Below are 22,065 nucleotides of genomic sequence, written 5' to 3'. Positions count from 1 at the left end.
GACCTTCAGTCATTAATTGTTTGTAACACTGCCTGTGGCCTTATGTAGACGAATTATTTTTAATATTTTCTTAAGAAGGCCTTCAGCCGTCAATGTAGCTAGTTATGTGTTATTAAGATATTAGAAATGGTTTTAGTATTTTTTAGTGTAGTTGTCCACCTTATTTGTAATTCAGGCCTTCAGCCCTTGTGTTTTCTGAAATCGCCTGTGGGCTTCAGCTCACGAATAATTTTCAACCTTCTCAATCAGGCCTTCAGCCGTTGATTATGTGTAACATCGTGGCCTTCAGCCGCCCAGTAATTTTCAATTGTTTCTTAATAAGGCCTTCAGCCGTTACTATAGCTCGTTACCGTTTTGATTGTTAAGAAGAAAAGATCTTAGTATTTTTTTTATATGTCACTGCCTTCGTCACTTGTAATTCAGGCCTTCAGCCGTTGTGTTTTCTGAAATTACTGCTGGTCTTCAGCCTTTAATTGTTTGTAACATTGTTTGTGACTTTCAGCCGACAAATAGTTTCAGTTCTGGCGTGATAAGACCTTCAGCCGTCACTATAACTTGTTACAGTTACTAAGATAGTTAAAAGTGTTTTTAGTATTTTTAACGTGTAAATGTCCACCTTACTGGTAATTCAGGCGTTCAGCCGTTGTGAATTTTTTGCTTCTGGCCTTCAGCCGACGAATAATTTCGAACCTTCTTAATCAGGCCTTCAGTCGTTGATTGTATGTAACATTGTTTGTGGCCTTCAGCCGACGATAACTTGCAATTATTCTAATAAGACTTTCAGCCGCCAGTGTCGTAAAATCTTTAAAAATGATTGTTGAGTCTTTTTCTTTTTTTTAAGGGTATGAGATTTATGTGCAACCAACGGTAACTAATTAGGTCCCGTCCACACCATCCCACGTCTCACTGACACATAAAGGTGCAACTCGAAAGTCTTTCTCATCTCTCTTGTCTTTCATGGTCATACATTCGTAATCAGAGTACTGCATGCCATAGAAGTAAACAGTCAGGCCTTAATTAGCTTTTCGTAAAAAAACATGCTTCCGTTCAGTTGGAAACGGTATGTCGGCAAGTGTAATACTTCTGTACGCGGAAAATATATCGTGCACGCTTATTTGCAGAATACAAACTTCCTGAATTTGTCCACTTGCAACAGGCATTGACATATGAGTGGACATTTATTACCGCAGTCTTATTTGCTTTCACGTTTGGCTGTTTTGTGTATTTTCTTGTGCAATACACTTTATTTTCATTAACTTTAACAAACAGCTGTGCCTGATGCCACGTCCAACAGTCCTTTGCAGCGTGTACCGTGCTCCATGTAGTTATAGTTTTACTGACAGTTACCAGCTGTATGTCAGTTTCAGCGTCTCCGGTTTCATGTGGTTTTAACACTAACTTCTCAGAGAAGTTTTCTATGCGACGAGAGCACTATTGCCCTTAAATTCATTTGTCAGTAACTGCATGTAACAGTGAATTTTCTGATGAAGACAGCCATATTCGGTGTCGCTACCTGATAAATGAAAACATTTTTGCAGCCTGTTGTCTGTTTAACGCCTATTACGTAGCTGAACTATTTCTTTCAACACCCAACTAGAATCCCTCTCTTGAAAAGTCTCCAATTCCGTTGACAGCTTACCGATAATATTAGATGATTACCACTCATCTCCCATTTTTCGTGTGATTTAATTCACATGCTTTGTATTCACTCATATTCGTTTTCACTTCGGCTGATTTGGCTAATAAAAAAGTGCGGAATAGTGAAAAATTTATTTTAAGTGCCTCGTTAATTTGATATGCTCTCTTATCAAGGACATGGCAACGGCCTTGCCGCAGTGGAAACACCGGTTCCCGTGAGATCACCGAAGCTAAGCGCTGTCGGGCGTAGCCAGCACTTGGATGGGTGACCCTCCAGGAGCCATGCGCTGTTGCCATTTTTCGGGGCGCACTCAGCCTCGTGATGCCACTTCAGGAGCTACTCGACCGAATAGTAGCGGCTTCGGTCAAGAATACCATCATAACGACCGGGAGAGCGGTGTGCTGACCACACGCCCCTCCTATCCGCATCCTCACCTGAGGATGACACGGCGGTCGGATGGTCCCGATGGACCACTTGTGGCCTGAAGACGGAGTGCTTATCAAAGACATAAATTGGATCTTTAAACCTAACCATACTGGCTGTCATACCTGTGTATATTCAACTTTTAAATGCACATCCAGCAGCAGCCCATCTCAGATCAATGGTTGGATTTTATTTAATATACTTTGGAGATGAGTAATCCATTATTGGTAAAAAAAAAGCCAACTTCAAGAAAATTTTATTAACTCTTTAAGACACATCAGTAATAAAAATTTGTTGCTCATTCGCCACTTTTCCTAGACATTTCGGTTATACAATGCTGTTGCTAGTTTAGTATTAACGCAGACGGCAGATGTCCACAATGTTCAGGCTACCACACAGCTTGTTAAAAAAAAAATATTTTTCGTCGTCTCACAGTCACGACTGGGTATTTTCCGAAAGACTACAACTAGTGCTCCATGCTCCTTGTAACCACCCGGCTGCTTGCAGATTCTGCAAATCTGAATGACAAAATGCGTTCCTGAATTACACTATGTAATCGGTACGTGAAAGATGTAAAATTGTTATCAGTAATACGAGCCAGACTTACGTTCTTTCTCGTTGTGGATGTGTCCAACAACAAGAAAAGCACTAAATGAAAATGATGGCGGATATAACACAACATCAGCGCCTTGCTAAAGCTCACAGCCTACCATTTAAACTAACCTTTCTTCAGGGTCAACAAATTTCGATTTGTTCTGCATGATTCCAACTTGTCCCACATTGTTCAGGCTGGTTCCAGCAAGTCAAAGTGTTTAGTCTGCAAGTTGTGCCTTGTGTGAATAAGTCGTGTCTTGTCGAGATCTGCATTCAAGGAATCGTCATATTTCGCTGAAACTATACTAATTCACATGCACTTGCACATATAAGGAGCACGAAACACAACCTCGTATGCAGTTGTGGCACTCAAGACATGGTTGCACATCGATTTCGTTCACAGGCCCTGGCAGGCCAAATGATACCAACCGACCGACGTGTCTTCCTATGCCGAAGGCATCATCGGATGCGGTATTGAGGGGAGTGGGGCCAGCACACAGCTATCGCAGCCGTTGGCAGGATCCTCAACCTAGAGCCGTTACTACTCTGTGAAATAGGTCTGTTAATATATTTAGAAATATCGGGAATACGATGGATCGATATTTAAGAAAATTATTTTCGACCATCGATTATCGACAGAAAGTACCTATATATCGGAGGAAAAATGATCGACGTACCGGCCTATAAAAATACCGGCTGCAAATTGAAAATATACTGCCGTGTTAAATCTGTATATTTAATTATTGCTTTATTATTAGATACTCTGTACATGAACAAGCTAGCAGCCGGCCTATCCCTCTCAAAGTAAGAATTTAAAGGAGAACTATGCACGTTCACGCTTGGCGATAACCACTTTGCTAAATATGATGACAGAATGTAGGTGGCACAATGAAACAATGAAAGGTGTCCGGTGGGTCCGTCGATCAGTTTCGTCACATATTGAATTTGTCTGGAACACTTTTAACACTTTTTTTTTTTTTTTTTTTTTTTCAAACGCTAGCGACCCGTTAGCATTTCGCTTCACACGTCTTCGCCCACCGCAAAGGTCAATCTTGTTGTCATTTAGATTCTTGTTCATCATTTGCAACAACCTCTGACAGGCCGGCCGGTGTGGCCGAACGGTTCTAGGCGCTACAGTCCGGAACCGCACGACCGCTGCGTCGCAGGTTCGAATCCTGCCTCGGGCATGGATGTGTGTGCTGTCCTTAGGTTAGTTAGGTTTAAGTAGTTCTAAGTACTAGGGGACTGATGACCTCCGAAGTTAAGTCCCATAGTGCTCAGAGCCATTTGAACCATTTGCAGCAACCGTTTTCGACGAATGCAGATGTGTCGTTGTGAAAAAAAGCACACTAGTTGCGTTAAATCTTTTTTTTTTACATTGATTTTTCTTGTAGCAATAACTATAATCTCGCGATGACATTAACTACTGCTTGGCAGCGTATTACAAAACTGGTGATAAGCAGCTGTTTGCCAATACCGGAGGAGGGAGACCCTAATCGCCACATACACTCGATCCACTGCTTACTGCTCGCTGTTTGCAGAGGAAAGCGCTCCTTGCCGCCAGAAGCCTTCAATGTGTACCGTCGATTTTACGTTATGTTTTAATAATATCACAGGGCAGAAGCGTGCCGGCCTTCACGTCAGCAGTTCCCAGGATTGCTTAACTAGAATATTGTCAGTGGTATTAACCTTCACCAAAGTAATTGAGTTTGCCTGTTGCCAAATTGTATGTGGTGCCTGTCTATAGGACTGGGCCATACATTTTCGCGACTTGTTTGAAGAAGACTGTGGACAATTTGAGCAAATGATTTCGTCATTCATATCACCTGACATAAATCCCATAAAAAATTTATGGGAGATAATAGATAGGTCAGGTCGTGCACAATATCCTTCACCGACAACACTTTCGCATTTATGGACAGCTATAGGGGGAGCTCATTATATCTTGAGGGGACATCCAACGACTTCCTCAGTACAAGTTATGTCGAGTTTCTGCACTACCCTGGACAAATGGAGGTCCGACACGATATTAGGAGGTACCCAATGACTTTTGCCATTTTGGTGTATTTCTATTCTACTCATTTGGGAATCACTTATTAGTCAGATTCCAGTTTAAACAGAAATTTGCGTTTCAAGTTCACAAAAAAAAAAAAAAAAAAAAAATGTACTGACCAGACGTGTAGACAAGTCAGTGAGAGGCTGCATAGATATGGACAGTAATGAGACAGATAAAATGGCTAACTGTTATCTTATTGATTTATTCAGTGGGAAACATTCAGTTGAACGTGTCAGCAAACAGTCCATCTGATGTAGGACGCCGATGCCCCCGCCAGCTGGCGCCAGTCAGAGTGGCGCAGCAGCTGCGGCGCCGTCCCACAGCTGGTCGTCGCGACGCCGCCTCGTGCAGCGCCGGCTGCTGCCGCTGCCGCTGCCGCTGCCGCCGCCGCCCACCGCCGTCGGCGTCGCCGTGGCGGGGCTGCGCCGCAGCGTCCCGGACGCGAACTCACTGCAACACGACAACACGCCGGCGCGTCAGCGAGGGCGTGGCTGCGTGCACCGCAGCTGCCAGCCTGCTGCTGAGCGCATGTGCCCCACTATACCACCACCAACACTGCACGATTCGCTACTTATGTGTGACTGTCCATTCCTGAGACCAGAGCTACGCTGACTATTGCACCGGGACACATTTGAGATCCGGCAGTCCAAAGAGGCTGTTTGGACGACTGGTTCTTAATAGTAGTGGTATCGTTATTAGAGGTGTCGGCGTTAAAGTCTAATATCTGAGGTGCCCGCCCGGTTGGCCGTGCGGTTGGCGGGAAGGAGCGCCTGGTCCCCGTCACGAATCCGCCCCGCGGATTCGTGTCGAGGTCCGGTGAACCGGCCAGTCTGTTGGTTTTTAGGCGGTTTCCCACCTTCCTCGGCGAATGCGGGCTGGTTCCTCTTATTCTGCCTCACTTACACTGAGTCGGCGATTGCTGCGCTAACAAGTTCTCCACGTACGCGTACACCACCATTACTCCACCACGCAAAACATAGGGGTTACACTCGTCTGGTGAGAGACGTCCACCGGGGGCCGAACCGCACAATAACCCTGGGTTCGGTGTGGGGCAGCGGAGGGGTGAAGTGGACTGCAGTAGTCGTCGTGGGGTTGTGGACCACTGCGGCTGCGGCGGGGACGGAGCCTCTCCGTCGTTTCTAGGTTCCTGGTTAACATACAGTACAATACATACAGTATCTGAGGTTTTGTGGACGCGATGGGGCTACTTCTTAGACCGCAAAAAACCACACAGTTATTTTCCAAAGAGTGATCTAGTGCTGCTCAGCCACTTATTTGATGGTGACAGGCGTTCTTGGTAGCATGAGGTAAATAATACAGGTGTGACTAGGCGTTCAAGTGGCTCGTCAAACGAAATGAAAAATGCGAAGCGTAACTCATGCATGACTCACATGACATACCGCAAGCCATCTATCAAGTCGGTCAGACAGATGTGCTATTACTTTACTCCTGTAAAGCATTTGAGTTTGTACCACACATGCCCATATTATCAAAAGATGTCAAGCTAAATTTGTAACTGACTTGAGGATTCATTGACAGGAGGGGCACAACATCGTATCATGGATGGAAAGTCATCGACAGATGTAGAAGTAACATCAGGCCAGGCGTACATTGGGCTACCGTGTTGACTCCTATGCTGTTAATGCTGTATATTAAGGAGCTCATAGACAATGCTAATAGTAACCTACCAATTTTTAGCATACAATGCAGATATCTATACAGAAATACCGTCTGAAAAATGTTGCATAAACATTCAGATGGACCTTGAGAAGCTTCGTTAATCGTGCAGCTATAGGCAACTAGTTTTAAATGTTCAGGAATGTAAAACGGAGCGCTTTGTGAGGTCGTGTGCTTGTTGTTGTGATACTACGTACCCCTGAGGTGCAAAAATTAAAGTCTTCCTGATAGGAAAACGGAGTGAAGCTCCTTATGCTAACATACTAATATGCTTTTAAAAGGAAATGAAATAAGTCGTGCAGTAAATAGTGCCTGATTAACAGTGGTGGGCCTACCTTTAAATGGTAATAGTCGTGAATGCAAAAGACAGGTCAACGCATATGAGTTACTGGAGGCATTCAACTATTGAATGAAATTACATGTTCATAAAGGATACTATTTCTTCCTGTTAATGTACATTCAAGGTTGAAACCTAAAAAAATGACAATCAAAGCAAAATTTTTGGAAACAATAATGTATAACGCTGATACCGACACCGGTATAATGAATATTGCCAATAGTCAAACGAAAGTCATATCAGAAAGTGCTAATAATAAGTGAAATCGTAAGAGCGAACACTATTCAAAGATGCCAAATACCCCCTGCAAATCAAACAGCTATCTGTGGTCATCTGTTATCGAAAAAACTAACTCCGCAAAATTAGCAAATAGCGTGCCCCTTGAATTGTACTACGGAAAAGCATTGCTGTCCAAATCTCACCATGTAACTTTCAGCAAATGAAACTGTATGTGTGCGTGCCGTGTGGGGCAGTTAACAGATTTCGAGGCCTACTTTCGTGTGTGCGGCGCGAAAGGCTGTAGCAAGAACGTCGTTCTTGGAGGCACAAGGCAGAGTGCGTGTGTTTACTAAAATTCTATCTCCTATCTAGTTACAGAATCGCTGCAAGTCATTCACCAATGATGATAATGATTTCGAGTGCTGTCCAATCGCTATTCAAGTTTTGCCGAGACTGCGATCACCGCTACAATAAAATTTCACGACTTTGAAGAGCGTCTTCAAGAGGGAGACATTTTTGTATTTTTGGATAGGGTCAAGGATAGAAGCTAACCGTTACAAAGCAGCCGTTGAGGCACTGTGTCATTCACTTCTTACGGAAGATTCCTATCGTCGCTTTTTTCAGGCGAAGGAGACATGTGGCCTACGGGCGTTTGCACGAGCACTTCCTAGCCGCCCGACACAATACCTTCCACCGCACTAACATGACCGACCCTTAGCCGGAGGAAAGAGCTTCGATCCTGAAGCCTGCTTTAAGCTATACATTTATGGCGGTGCCGAAGGCCGGTGCTTGTTCCTCTCCGCCGACTCCCTGCCATGTTAGATGTGCCAAATACACCGAGAAATACAATATGTGGACTTGAACATGCATTTTGCAAGTAGTAATAGGAATTATTGAAAGAACATCTGCCGGCCGGAGTGGCCGCTTCAGTCTGGAACCGCGCGACCGCTAGGGTCGCAGGTTCGAATCCTGCCTCGGGCATGGATGGGTGTCATGTCCTTACGTTAGTTAGGTTTATGTAGTTCTATGTTCTAAGGGACTGATGACTTCAGATGTTAAGTCCCATAGTGCTCAGGGCCATTTGAACCATTTGAAAGAACATCTCAGTTACCCATTTATTATGTTAAAAGACCTGTGGAGTACTATCAGACCATATGAGTATAAAAGTATGAATAAATACATGTAGGGTGGCGCCACTTGAATAATTAAGCCACCTTACAGCTTCACGAAATGCAGGAAAATAAGGTAGCAGTACAACATCAGCGAGCCACAGTTGGAGGCAGTCAACTCGTACAACACCCAAGCGTAATAATCTATAGGGGTATGAAATGAAATCGTCATAAAGGCTCAGTCGTAGATAAGGAATGCGACAAATTTTTGCAATATACTTGTACAATGCAGTCAGTCTGAGGGTCGAATGCTTACATTTAACTTACGCACTCCATTTCAAAATGTTGTCCAAATGTGTGCCACATGACTGACAGGGGACATGGAACGTTTACAGAGAAGGGTGGCGCAAATGGACACAGGTCACAGAAACGTTGAAAAAACTCAGGATCGCTGAACGAGGAATGAGATAGTCGTACAATCAAACTCAAACACGGATTGTGCGAATTTATGTAACAGTGTCTCGCGACAACTACTTCAAATTACTTCCAAGGATTTCTGCCTAAGTACCCGATGAACCAAGCCATTCCCAGTTTTTGCGTTCTCATGGCGACGGCAATATGTGGTGTGCGATTTGTCAATGTGCAACTCTCCTCAACAGTGGTTCGTCCAATGTGCTAATGTGGAGAGAGAAATCTCGCCACCACTAGTGAGAAACGTCTCTGGGCTACATGGAGTATTTCGCTGTGGCGGATGACTCACGCGTAACATGGTTCTCAGTGGTATTTGGGGACCAGACTGTCATCCAATCGGACAGTCTATCACCTGTTGAGGGATAATTTTTTCTTGCATTAGTATTTCTGGTGATGGATAACGCTGTTACTAGATGGCCTCACGGACTCATGCATCTGTGTGGGAGAGTACAAACCACTTTGTCAAAACTAAACGACTGCAGTACGAAGAGTCTGCTTGTAAAGGAAGGAGTCCCGTTAGTCAGTGCTAACCAAATGTTGCAGCATTCTGCAGGAAGCTCTAAGAACACAATCATGCACACGTTAGAGGATTCTGAGCTGACTATCTCTAGGCAGCGAACGAATGGTCAGAAATACACATTTCAGGCGGCATGAAATATTGACTGAGAAATGGGTGTGAGGCATCCGTCTGAAAAGTTCGCACGTTTCGCAGTAATAAACAAACTGCTGTATCGACGTTGGTCGGTCTAGCGTGAAAAAATTGGTATTCATTCGCCTGTAGTGTGGAAAATGGTTCAAATGGCTCTAAGCGCTATGGGACTTAACATCTGAGATCACTAGTCCCCTAGACTTAGAACTACTTAAACCTATCTAACCTAAGGAAATGACACACATCCATGCCCGAGGCAGGATTCGACCCTGCGACCGTAGCAGCAGCGCGGTTTCGTACTAAATCGCCTGGAACCGCTCGGCCACAGCGGCCGGCTGTAGTGTGTACTTGCAGGAATTTGGTATACAGTGCAGCAGGATCTAATGTCCGGAGAACCAAGCCAATAAATATCCAGAATAGAGTTTCGCTACCGACTTCATTCCAATTACAATAAATATATCACCGTCCATAGCAACTTTGCCGTTCGAGATACAGAGATCCGGTTACAGTACTCGCCAATGAATTGAAGAACGTATTTCCTAAATAAGTTTACTGAATACATTAAAATTTTCAGGAAACGCTTGTTTTAAGTAAGTAGTTCATTGTTGTTCCCAAGCCTTATTTTTGGCACATGGTTCTATTTATATGTTCCAAGTACATGCATACTGGGGAGAGAAACCCCATTAATTAAGAACTTTGGATTTTGGAGTTAAGTTACTTTGCAGCAAAATCACTGATTTTTGTTTTACACTTTCCTTCATGGCAAGTGTAATTTTTATCTGTTTGCGTGGAAAATTAAACACCGTAGACATAAGCATTACTTAAATTACTTTATTTATGAAAAAACCTATTTATTAGTATGAAAATATAGAAGATAAGAAATAAACTTCACACAGGTAGTTAATAAATCATAATTACCTGGAAACAGTGTTCCCTTGGACTGAAATGAAAACACTTCGTTACAAAATGATTTACAGTAATTTCCATCAGTTACCCCTTAATTCTCACATTATCAAAGTTTTTCTGCATTTAGATTCTGCCGAGTGCTTCCACATCAACTATTAGAGGCGTCCGCTGGTCCCTTTTCAGCACTGTGGGCAAACAAATTGCACTCAGATCAGGATAAAATAATTTGCAAGTGTTTCTACTGGATGCATAGAAAGGTACCACTTTTGAAATGAACAGAGAAAAAGGTACCTCTCTTTAGGAACATCCTACACCGTTTTCAAAAGGTAAACGCCGCACCGTACAGGGAAAAACAAGTATAATCGTGGAGAAATCTACAGACAATATTTCGCAGCTACAAACTAAATGTTGAAATGAGGATCGTGAAATGCATACCTTGAGAACAACAATGGTGGCGCAGCAATTAGATCCTCAAAATAAATTCGGTGTTCAAGTCACGGTACCATACGATGTTGAGCCCAGTGACCGATTGTGACAACGGAGAATGTTGTAACGTATGCATTGACATTTCCAGACGTTACTTTAAACAAATGATATGAGCTGAGTCTCTTATTATTACGTGTTTATTGTCTTTAAAATTCAAACACCATTCTAATCATTGCTTACTCTTTCAGAACATTCAGTTTTTTCTCATCTTTATAATCATCCGGAACTTTCGGAACACCCTGTACTAGGGAAGTTACACTGTCACGTGTCGGACAGTTGTGCAGTACTTTTCTGTTCATAAAAGACTTATGTGTTACTGACTGTCAAAAATATCAAATATGTCGAAAGTAGGGAACATTCCTTATTTTTCTTGATATAAAATACTGTCTTGTACTTTTATATATTGTTGAAGAAATGTTCTATACAGAAGTCATGTGCAGGACATTGCACGAAATACAAAGTGCACCTGTCAAGAGTTAATCAAAAAGTTCTGCTAACTGAAAAATCTTACTGTAAGAAGATAGTTTCTTCTTGAGAACATGGACTAGCTCACATCATATAAACAAAATACAGCTAAGATTTGTTGGCCCTGGAAATTAGAAAAAAATAATTTATTTCTGTCATTTGTGGGACAGATCTGTCACTTGCAGGACGCTGTACTCATATCTGGTAAGACGCAAGTATGTGAAGGGATCAGTTAACAATATTCCAAGGCTACGCATGTATAGCTTACGCCATATAAGTGATCTAGTGACGAAGAAAGTCGTAGAGTACAATTTCTAAAACAGTGGGATCTGACAAATTTTTTTATAAAAATACTGACATAAACAGAACGCAAAACTTAAAATTAGCACTTTCTGGGTTGTTAGGTTAAATTTAACATGGAGTAAAAGCAGATAATATGAATAGTGGCAATTAAATATATGTCATGAAGCAGAAGTGTCCTAGGTCTTCACAATTTCATTATCATTGTAATAAATGCAGTCAGTGGGAATTGGCCGCTTGAAGGTAACTGTGCACAATTGATATCTTGATCCCCTTAGAATTAATCTACAATTTTCTCCAGGATATTTTTGTCCATTGTGTGATACACTTAGCCAATTTCCAACTGACCAACTGTCATGTTCATTATACTTGCAGGAGTAAATTACATTACAGTCTAAGGCATTCGTTCAACGTATTATTCTGTCTTTATTTATTTCAGTCATGTGAGACTGTGACATTCCTGCAATATCAGGAACATTTTTCCAAGGTTTCTCTTGTTCAGTGTTTTTCTCAATTGTGTCCTGATCCATATAGAGTATGGTTGTATTTTTGCAAACTTCAGATGACATTTTTAAGATGTCCTCGACAGACTGGACAAGTTGTTTCTTCATCTCCTTGGACCAGCATTTCCACCCACTCCATCCACAACACGTGAAGTGGCAATATATTTCCAAGTGAAATTCTTGGAATGGTTTGCAAACAAAGACAAATATTGTGTCTTTGTCCTTCTGTGCAGTATTTGAACATATCAAATAAGTTTTACATTTACCTTGTAGAATGTAACTGCAGTAAACAAAAGGACACTTCTAGATCACAATGCCCTCTGAATCTCGTTTAGATATTCGCAAGAGTATGACATAGCAAAATCTACTTGAAGGTCTACTTTCTCACTTTATATTCTTTTTATCCTTTTCAGAGTCTGCTGTATGTATTTAATGTTCTTTTTTTTATCTTTTTAAATTTCATCCATCGTTTCATTTTCTTATTTCTGAAGCCGTGGATTTTCTTATTTGAGGCGACTTCTCATTTTCCTTATCCTGGCTTTACTGGAGGAGTTTCAGGAAACTGCTCTATAAGCAATTCAAACAATTCTCCCTAACAACCTTCCTTACTGAGGAGCTGAAGCCTCCCATCATCATATTCTTTCCAAGCTCTTACCTTTCCAGACTCACTTGGAGCCACAAGTTTACACAAAGAACATTTATTTTTCCAACAATTAGAGTTTAAAGTAGAATCACAGAAACAGGATTTCCAAAAGTCATCACTGTCGTGGTATTGTTGACACTTCAACTTCAGAATGAAATTCTCATGAATTTTATGTTTGTTTTGGTCAGGATGAGTAGACTTGAAAAGCAGAATATTCTTTGGTGTCAGGGAGCAAAACTCTAAAAATCCTATCTGTAAATCTGTACTACATGCTCCCTAAAGGACCTGGAAGACCTCTCGTAAAAGCATAGATAATACTTCTGCTAAATTTGTTTCTTTCCTTTTAACCAAACATACATCCCTGGACTTGTGTATACAATATCAGGGAGAAAGAAGAACTCGGCAATTTGGGAATAAAATTTACTGTGGTTAGAGGACATTTTATTGCGCATTTAAACATTTGGGAGGATCAGGCCAGCTTTCTTCAGCTACAGCCAACATTTTTCCTAGGGGATGTGTGAGGTGCCCAGATAGATTTTGGTTAGGCCTTGCCGAATGTCTGAGGACGTTGATATAGTGGTACAGTAGGCGTTCAGATGGCCAAAAGAATAGCATTTGTCTTTTCGCCCTCTGAAGGCACTTTCGATCACGATTGTTCTTTCGATACTTCTGCAGTTCCAGTTCTGTCACACGTTCTTTCTTTATCTTTTTAAATTCATCCATCGTTTCATTTTTTTTATTTCTGAAGCCGTGGATTTTCTTATTTAAGGCGACTTCTCATTTTCCTCATCCTGGCTTCACTGGAGGACGTCTGTTTTAGATGATCTGCCATCTCTGTCAAAACGTAAACCAAATTTCTACTTATGAACATCTCAAAATTAAATAATTTGCCTGTAGCTGGAGCTAAATATGGATAGGAAAGAGTAAACTCATAAATTCATACTCTTACAGCATTGCATAAGTAAAGTTAGCCTTCTTTACATACGTTCATGTGCATATGGTGTCACATGTGGGAGAAAAGTAAAATTAAGATATACAGAGTGAGTCAGGAGGAAAGGTACATGCTTTGAGGGGTGAGAGTATTAGTGATTCAGAACAAAAGCTTCGTATGGACGTATGCCCTATTCCGAATGGTTTCCGTTATAGAACACGTTTGATATCACTTTTGTACGTTCTTCTTGAATAACTCGAAAACCGCACCCGCCAGAGAAAACGTGTGGTAGTACAAAATTAAACTATATTAAATTTCCTACAAAAAAGGTACTATTCATTTTTTTCCCTCTAGAACTAACGATTTGAGCGAAGAGAGCGCGAGGATGTTGAAACACTCTCTCAATGTGCTTGCGCTGTAACTTACGTAGTTTTTGTAGGCCAACTTGATGTAGTTGATAGACCACAAGTGACCCGTATCAAACTGTTCGTCTCAAAATGCTACCTCCAATTATTGGAGTATTGCTGTCATATATGTACTTCCACTCCTGTATTAGAAGAGAAGGCAATCCTCATTTTAAACATTTTTCCCTGGATGCAATTTGAATCATAGCCTTTTTTTGTCACACGCAGGACAACTGATTTTGCGTAATTATATAGTCGTAAGCTCTATACATATAAATAAAATAGGCGCGCTGAGTAAATTAATACATTTTATTTTCAGAAACGAGAACCGCTTTCAGTGTATCACACTCCAGGTATGCAGTTGTACCATTTGAAGAAATACTAGTTCAGCACACACAAATCAGCCGATGGATAATTATCTTTAACCTAATGCTACCAGCTGATAAAATGCAAATTTCCTTAACTACTATGAAGGGCACTACCGTTGGTATACTTAATTATTCATTGATACAGTTTGTAGCACCCAAAAAAGTTTTTCTTTATGTACACATATGGTTACTGCTTTTCATGCAATCACCCAGTAACGTTTACGAAAGTTTCTGCACCAACAGGAATAAATGATATGCACTTGGGGGTCAGAAGCAGCCGAAAAGGTTGTAAGAGTGTTGCTGGGTAGGTTGTGCCGTGAAATAATGGTTTGAAAAAATTCTATTCGTTGCGCCGTTTCCGAGTTAACAAGCATTGAATTTAGCCAATCAAGTCGCTGCTCGAGCAAATTCAAACGGACCTCCAGATGCAGTTAGTGCCAACTGTTCTCACAGCGTAGTTGACAGAGCCGAAGGTTACTCATCCTTTGGCTCGGGCTAGATCCTTGCTACTGTCCCAAGTCTAACTTTTGTACCGATTTCTAGCTGAGTCAACGCTAATTATCTTGGAAATGGCGCGAAATGCTATTTTTTCTTGATAATTATTTCCCAGCACAACTTAACCTACAACGTCCTTACAAGCAATTCAGACTATTCCTTATCACTGTGTATACTAAAATTTAGAGTAGTCATGAAGGTTCAATTATCATCTCAAAAATTAAATCAATTGAGGCAAAGAGAAGCAGCACCAAAATGAGTTACTTTAAGAGGAAAGAGTTCCGAATGACTCCACAACCAGGAGCAGTATTGGTGGTCTAAAACATAAAGAAAGTGACGTGGTGGAAAACGGAAGGGTACTAGAAGAACGGTAAAAGTCAAATGAGAAGGTACCAAAATCGTTATGTAGTCCGTTGTCGGCCAAGACAAAAGGGGAAAATTACGTAATTCATTTTTTGTTTATTTGCAGGTAAATTTTTGGAAATATGTGATAAGGCCTTATGGGACCAAACTGCTGAGGTCATCGGACCGCAAGATTACCCACTACTTATTCTAACTTAAACTAACCGACGCTAAGGACAACACACACACCCATGCCCGGAGGAGGACTCGAACCTCCGACGAGGGGGAGCCGCGCGGACCGTGACAAGGCGCCCCAGACCACGCGGCTACCCCGCGCGGCTGCAGGTAAATGCCCATAGTGCTGGCACACACTAAAAGCCTTTTTCCACGGTATCCCAGCATGTCCTTAGGTAAGGTGCATTCGGGCCTGGTGCTGTAGCAGTGAAGTGCAAGCCGTAGAACCATTAAGGTCGTGAATTCGAATCCTGATCAGGCACCGGAATTCACCAGTCTGCATTTACGCTAACCGCCACTTTTCAACGATCTGAAGATATGACAAAACTACACGTCGGTCGGGTTCACGTTAAACTGTAGGTCTTCTCTCCCTGGTAGGAGTACTGGGATAGTCTAAGTGCGCGAAGTGATGTCCAAATGAAAGAAGTTGCAAACAAATGGCTGAAAATGCCTCTTGACAGCCTCTAGCCAATCATGCTATACAATTTTATTTTAGGGTGGGCAGCAAAGGACGTGGAGTGGAGGTGATTAACTCACAGAACGGCGAATATACGTCAGTGGCACGGCGTGCGTGTTACTCGACTCGAACAGAAGTGATTGGGCGTCAGTAACATGACACCGGTCTTCTTCGGGAGATGAAGGTGTTCTGGCTTTAGTGAACTTACTTACCGTTATTCAATACAAGTTTTACTGCGCATGAAATTTCTCTTCGCACAGAAAGCGTAAGGTTTCTACAGCATCGTAGACAATCAATTAAAGAAAGACTCGTATTAAATTACAGATTACCGAGCGGAAGGAGGTCTGTTGAAACTTCTTTTGTTGTGACTACGAAGTCTTTCGCGACGGAGTCCTTGAATGAAAAGTTCTCGGTTTACTGGCCGCGCCAAATTTGGATAAAATCCCGAGCTTTTGATGACTACCTCTGTCGCTTTCGTCAGAGATAAAACTGACTCTCGTAAACCGGTGAGGCTTCCGCTTTTATAAGCAGTGGACGGCTTCTCATTGGCTGGATGACGTCACGGTGGAAACGGCGCGTACGGAAGTGGCGGCCACTATGTCCACAGATTTTGTCTGCGTGCTTTATCCAGCGTTTGCTTGCAGCGACATCCATTGCAACAGGCGGAGAACTGCGAGGAATGTAAGAAGTCTCCATCTGCGATCTTTCTTTATTAACTGCGCGATTCCATACATTGCTGAGTGCATATCTGTTGAAATTATTTTCGCATAGTCTAATTTCAACTGCTTCCCTGATGACAGAGTCCCAATAGTTTGGAGCATGAGCAAGTATTCTTGTTTCGTCGAATAGAATCTTACGTTTATTTAACAAACTGTGCTCACCCACCGCTGATTTTTCTAAATATCTGTATTTCAGGTGACGCTGATGTTCCACACAGTCTCGCTCGTGAGGCAACAGCATGTTCATTCGACTCGAGGCAGCCGCACGATACACACAGCCATGCCCTACAGGAGGAGAAGATATAGTAGGAGACCAAGATTGCCAATATACAAGACTGTTGATAGCTTCAGTTTAACACCAAACAATGTTGTCCAAGAAGAGCTTCTAACTGGTCCGATTACTTTTGTAGGATGCAAGGTTAATTTTTCTTGCACTACTACAGAAGTTGTAACTGGTAATTCATGGTTCACTTTAGCCATAGTACGAGGGAGTGATAAACCATTACCAGGACTAGAGTCATATTATGACAGAGATATTATTGCTTATCGTACTTTCTCAATTGGTGTGCAACGAGATATGAATTATGGTACTGCTGTTGTTCACACAGACAAACCGTTTTCACTCTATACGAGGAACAGAAGACGTGTTAGCATTCTTATAGATTGTCCGACATAATTTTTCCACACTTGCAAGGAATTCTGTAAATTTCCGGTACTCTAAGGCCGAGATTATCTTTCACGGGTCGCAACATTTCCTTAATCATTCTGGGTGGCCGGAAGACTGGTCTGATTCCCTGCCAGCTCAGGACTCTACCGATCTTGCTGGTCGTTGCACCGCAGAATGGTAGCTGCGCGATGTGTTGGTCCTCTTGATCTGTTCGAACAGCGTCGTTCGTAGGTTTCTTCGCCAGATTAGATCTGATATTACGATCAGAATATCCATTTTTTTCTGAATACCGTCGTCAGATGGTTAATCTCGGAGCCGAGATGATCCTCATCCGAAACAGACCTTGCTCTGTGTACCAAGGTATTCAGCATAGCTCTCTTCTAAGTTGGGTGGTATAAACTACGTGCATTTAGATATAAATCTGTATGCGTCGGTTGTCTGTACGCAGAATGTCAGAGACGTCCATCGGATTTTCGCTCTACCAGCACATCTAACAAGGGTAACTTCCCATCCTTCCCCACCTCCATTATAAATCCTATGTTGTGGTGTATACCATTCAAATTATCAACAAACTGCTGTAGTGCCTCATTGTCATGTGGTCAGATTAAAAATGTATCGTCAACATACCTGAAGAAGCAGGATGGACGTAAAGGAGCACTGTTCAACGCTCTTTCTTCGAAATCCTCCATGAGAAAGTTGGCTATGGCTGGTGACAGTGGCGAACTAATGGCTGTTCCGTCAGTCATTACATAATGTTTTCCACCATACAAAGACAGGTGGTCGTCAAAGTGTGTCGAAATAGCTTCAGTATTTCTTTTGTTGTGTCATTGTCTATGTCCCAGGTGAAGTAAACTTCAATATACTGTTACGTGGATGAAGTTGTGATAGTTCAACCTGTTTGTGTGTAACATAACATATTATGGATTCACATGATAAGTATATTCTAAACTGAGTCACATTAATGTGACCACCTGGCAAGAAATTGTAGCGCGGACCGATGGTTCACGTGCAGGAAGTGAGCCAGTGGGGTTCTTTAAGGTAGAGGCGGGGGTGTAGAGACGTGTCGGCTCCATTGTCGAGGCCAGTTGCTCTACATTTCTCAGCTGTCGATCCATGGCGCGAACAAACCGATCGAAATGGTCCCTGTGATTCTCGACTGGGTTTAAGATGGCCAGAAGGGTACGCCACATTCATCCTGGTCCTCTTAGAACCACGCACGTGCACTGCGAGCTGCCGGCCAGAGTGGCCGTGCGGTTCTATGCGCTACACTCTGGAACCGAGCGACCGCTACGGTCGCAGGTTCGAATCCTGCCTCGGGCGTGGATGTGTGTGATGTCCTTAGGTTAGTTAGGGTTAATTAGTTCTAAGTTCTAGGCGACTGATGACCTCAGAAGTTAAGTCCCATAGTGCTCAGAGCCATTTTGAACCAGTGCGAGCTGTGACAGTTGCATTGTCCTGCTAGTAGATGCCATCGTGCCGAGGAAAAACAAACTTCACGTAAGGGCGGACGTAGTCCCCAAGGACAGATGCATATTCGTGTTGATGCATTATTCCTTTCAGAACGTCGAGATCACATAGCAAATGACACGAAAGGATTTCCCAGACCATAAATGCTACTGGATGTTTGGTTTCAGTCGTTTTACGACGGACTTGATAACGGCCATCTGTCCGATGAAGCATAGAACGTGATTCATCAGAAAATATCACCTGTTGTCACTCAGTAGACGTCCAGATGAGGTGCTAGCGCGCAAAATGCAGCCCTCGTCGCCGATGAGCAGCAGTGAGGATGTTGCTGGGGCCCGAGTGCAGCAATATTCGTTGAAGGGCTGTTGAGAAGACACTGTTGCCATCCCATCGGTTCATCTGGGCGGTCATTTGCTTAATAGTTGTAAGTCTATTGGTCCGTGTACATCTCCACAGTCGTAGTTCACCCTTTTCATCTGTGGCGCGCGATTCACAACAGTTGCGTCGGCGCCGGTAGTGGGTAGTGTGCCACTTTGTAATGGACGGTATACTTCAGCCACGGCGGCTCACGAACAATTTACAGACTTAGCCATTTCGGAAATGCTTCCACCCTTGGCAAGGAAGCCAGTCATGATGCCCTTTTGAACGTCAGATAAATCGCTCCGTCTTGTCTCAATGCGACAACTACTGCACAGTTTCCCGCGCCTCCGACACTGTTTATATGCCCTCCACTGCTAGTGCTGCCACATACCGTCTGTGAGTGATTATTGCACGTTGACGTCGAATATGGCCGGTGGTCATATTAATGTGTCTGGGACATGTACGTCATCAGAGCAGCACAATACAGATAACTTTATTGAGAACTTACACCGAAGCCACAGAAGGCAACAAAGACTTACAATACAGTGGAGTTCGTTTATGTAGTTTCATTTCTAGCCCGTCTTGTCTTCGCAAACCAACGTATCTGTGCAGCTACACTCATGCTCATAAATAAAGAATAATGCTGCTACATGGTGAAACAACGCTCTGGTGGGCGGTTTGCGGGTTTAAATCACCTCGGAGCATGACCATGCGGCGCATTTGACCTACGGTCGTCGCACGGTGGCGCTAGCACCAGTTGAAAATTGGTACAAATGGCTCTGAGCAGTATGGGACTTAACTTCTGAGGTCATCAGTCCCCTAGAATTTAGAACTACGTAAACCTAACTAACCTGAGGACATCACACACTTCCATGCCCGAGGCAGGATTCGAACCTGCAACCGTAGCGGTCGCGCGGTTCCAGACTGTAGCGCCTAGAACGGCTCGACCACCCAGTGCGGCGCTGGCAGCAGTCCACATACGCATAGATGTGTAGGTGCATGTCAGAGTACGGTGCAGCGAGTAAGTGTGCAGACGTTTTCAGACGTGCTACTGGTGACTGTGTCTTGAAAATGGCTCAAAGAACACATATTGATGACGTTATCAGGGGTAGAATACGCGGGCGACTGGAGGCTGGTCAAACACAACTCGTCGTAGCACGGGCCCTCCGTGTGCCACAAAGCGTGATCTCAAGATTATGGCAACGATTCCAACAGACAGGAAACGTGCCCAGGTGCAACAGTACGGGACGTCCACAGTGTACAACACAACAAGAAGATCGTTATCTCACCATCAGTGGCCGCAGACGCCCACAGAGTACTGCAGGTAGCCTTGCTCAGGATCTTACCGCAGCCACTGGAACAGTTCTCTCCAGACACACAGTCTACAGATCAGTAAACAGACACGGTTTATTCGCCTGGAGACCTGCAAGGTGCATTCCAGTGACTCCTGATCACAGGAGAGTCCGTAAAGAACACAGTACATGGTCATTGGAACAGTGGTCCCAGGTTATATTCACGGACGAGTCCAGGTATAGCCTGAGCAGTGATTCTGTTGTATCCGTAATTGGAGAAACAACAAATAACGGTTGGCGTGAGTTCCAAATTCTGTTTATTGCCAACAGTTCCACAATACTAACACAACTTGGTGCCTGATCAGAAGAGCAGCGACTGGGCTGAAGAGTCCGGTATGGTAAACAGTCGTAGCACAGTGTAGCGTCGTTCCTGGGTGCGACGTCGACGTAGCAAGTAGTTAGCCCAACACGAGACTGCCAGGCGTGGCGGCGTATGCGGTTATACAGGACGAGTGGCGGAGGAATATGCCCGCCGTACCCGAGTCCGCTTGTGGTGTCCTGTTATGACTGGCGGCGCGGCCTCACGTGACCGTCTCTCGGGAGGACGCCGGCCGAGGTTGCCCTGACAGTGCGGAGGCACTCAGGGTGTGAGGCCCGCGCATGCGCTGTACAGCTGTGCAGAGCTGCGCATAAGCGGGGCGTGGCGGCCTTTGGCTGTATGACGTAAGGACCGCGGCCACACAGCTGCAGGCGCCACGGTGTGGGCATTGACTATACCACAGATTCTCGCCGGGTTTTCATCTGGCGTTAACATGGGACCAGATACCTACCCCTTAATGTCCTTGTAAGGGACATGTATGGAGGTCGTGGTTTGATCGTGTGGGGTGGGATTATGATTGGTGCACGTACACCCCTGCACGTCTTTGACAGAGGAACTGCAACAGGTCAGGTGTATCGGGATGTCGTTTTGCAGCAGTATTTCCGTCTTTTCAGGGGTGCAGTGGGTCCCACCTTCCTCCTGATGGATGATAACGCACGGCCCCACCGAGCTGCCATCGTGGAGGAGTACCTTGAAACAGAAGATATCAGGCGAATGGAGTGGCCTACCTGTTCTCCAGACCTAAACCCCATCGAGCACGTCTGGGATGCTCTCGGTCGACGTATCGCTGCACGTCTTCAAACCCTTACGACACTTCAGGAGCTGCGACAGGCACTCCTACAAGAATGGGAGGCTATACCCCAGCAGCTGCTCGACCACCTGATCCAGAGTATGCCAACCCGTTGTGCTGCCTGCGTACGTGTGCATGGTGATCATATCCCATATTGATGTCGGGGTACATGCGCAGGAAACAGTGACGTTTTGTAGCATATGTGTTTGGGGACGATTTTCTCAACTTATCACCAATACCATGGACTTACAGATCTGTGTCGTGTGTGTTTCCTATGTGCCTATGCTATTAGCACCAGTTTTGTGGAGTGCCACATTCTGCGATTATCCTTAATTTATCAGCATGAGTGTATATAGTGAAATCATGTGATGAAAATGGTACCCAGGAAATCAGTAAAAAGATTTATGAACATATTCTACAGAAAACCACGTTCCATTCCATAAATAAATTTTAATTAGTGAACGTAGCTCTGACAAGTCATTCCCATTATTCATGACGAACAACGCTGTTGTTGTGTTTAGCACTAATGTGTTTGTAAATCGACTGATATTTCTTCACAAGACAAGAAGAATGAACAAGGAACTTATAACAGTCTCCCATTTTACTGGGTGCAGATACTACTATCGCGCAATCGGAGCACAAACTTTCGTCGCTGTCAGCAGCACAGCCTTGGCGCATGGATAAGT

At 43.6% G+C, this 22,065-nt stretch overlaps 1 pseudogene; it reads left to right on the top strand.

Moving 5' to 3' along the window:
- The first annotated feature begins 1,817 nt into the window (after positions 1-1,817).
- On the top strand, positions 1,818-1,934 carry LOC126199863 (5S ribosomal RNA; annotated as a pseudogene).
- Positions 1,935-22,065: the final 20,131 nt, after the last annotated feature.

The sequence above is a fragment of the Schistocerca nitens genome, chromosome 8 (genome assembly GCF_023898315.1).
Source record: "Schistocerca nitens isolate TAMUIC-IGC-003100 chromosome 8, iqSchNite1.1, whole genome shotgun sequence".
Taxonomy (NCBI): Eukaryota; Metazoa; Arthropoda; class Insecta; order Orthoptera; family Acrididae; genus Schistocerca; species Schistocerca nitens.
This window is presented reverse-complemented; position numbering and strand designations above follow the sequence as displayed.